The sequence below is a fragment of the Echinops telfairi genome, unplaced genomic scaffold (assembly GCF_000313985.2).
Source record: "Echinops telfairi isolate 266 unplaced genomic scaffold, ASM31398v2 ScPeMD7_7466;HRSCAF=8504, whole genome shotgun sequence".
NCBI lineage: Eukaryota > Metazoa > Chordata > Mammalia > Afrosoricida > Tenrecidae > Echinops > Echinops telfairi.
In genome coordinates this window covers 3,076,800-3,078,077 of record NW_022111366.1, presented here as the reverse complement: position 1 = coordinate 3,078,077, position 1,278 = coordinate 3,076,800, and positions in this window count along the sequence as shown.

Genomic DNA, 1,278 nt, shown 5'->3' with positions numbered 1-1,278 from the left:
AGGCTTACTCTTCTGCATTTGGCAATCACAATGATTCATAGGACAGCTATGAACTCAGAAGAGAGTTATCAGGCAAGACTACCTCACAGGAGAAATGTAGCCACTGTCAACCACAGCTTGGCAGACGTGGGAAACAAGCTGGAGCCAGAGTGTGAATTCTACTGTCCCTTTCTCCTCCCACCCTCTGATCTTCTGGGGTTTTTTTGCTACATTTTATTTGCTGAGCATAGACTAAAAGAACATAATTTAGCTCTTCCATAAAAGTCAGTTCTACCCCGCCATCTAGGAGCCAATACAGGGTGCAAAGTGGCAGTGAGTGGATCTGGAAGGCCAAATGGAGATATTTGCTGCCCTATAGAATTTAACATATAACTAAAAATGGGATGTACCTAAATATTCTACATATATTTTCTAGAGTAATTTCTCATTCATTCTTAAATTTCTTGAAGGCAAGAGTTGTTTTCGTCTTCGATTCAGCAGAGTACGTGGTACATTGAAGGGAGGTATAACAATATTAACAGGCTGACAAAATGAGTAAGTGAGCACATGTGGGAAAGAGGGAGGGCACATAATGTGATATTTTAAAGATAGAAACTTCAGGGAACTGGGGTCAAAACGGAGCCCATGATAAACCCTGGAAGCATTAAAAACAATTCTCGATATATGCTTGCTTTCTTGTGGTTTTCTCTTTCTGCTAAAAGCAAAGTGCATGGAATAGTGTGATTAGTTGAGGATTATTACTCAGTTTCCAACTAATGTGATATCTAAATCAAAGTTACTATTCTTCCTCCATTCTGTTTCTCGTTGTATTAGCTCAAATCCCTGTAGGAGAGAGTAGCATTCGTGTGGTGGGTAAGATCATCTCTATGGAGATTATTTAAATGCAATGTCTGTAAACACCACGAGAAGATGGAATTTGTTTCTGGAGTCAGTCTTTGTGCTTGTATCATCTCCTGCTTCATCATTAAGTTCCCAGCTTTAGTATCACTTTCTAAGCTTCTGTCCACGTCAACTGCACACCTAACAAGATAAACTCATTAGTAGGCTTGAATCCATGGGAGATAAAAGAGATGTGTTCTAGGAGGTGGTAAATGCAGCAACAAGAACACTGGACTTTGATTTTAGAGTCCAGTGTAACTAGCAGAGTGACAGTTGACTTCCGAATTTCAGTTTCTTGTCTAAAAATAAAACGGGGGCTAGTTGAACCATATGGTTCTCGGGGTTCCTTTGGCCCATAAGCATATGCTCATGCAGATGTTGTCTCTCCAACCACAGGGT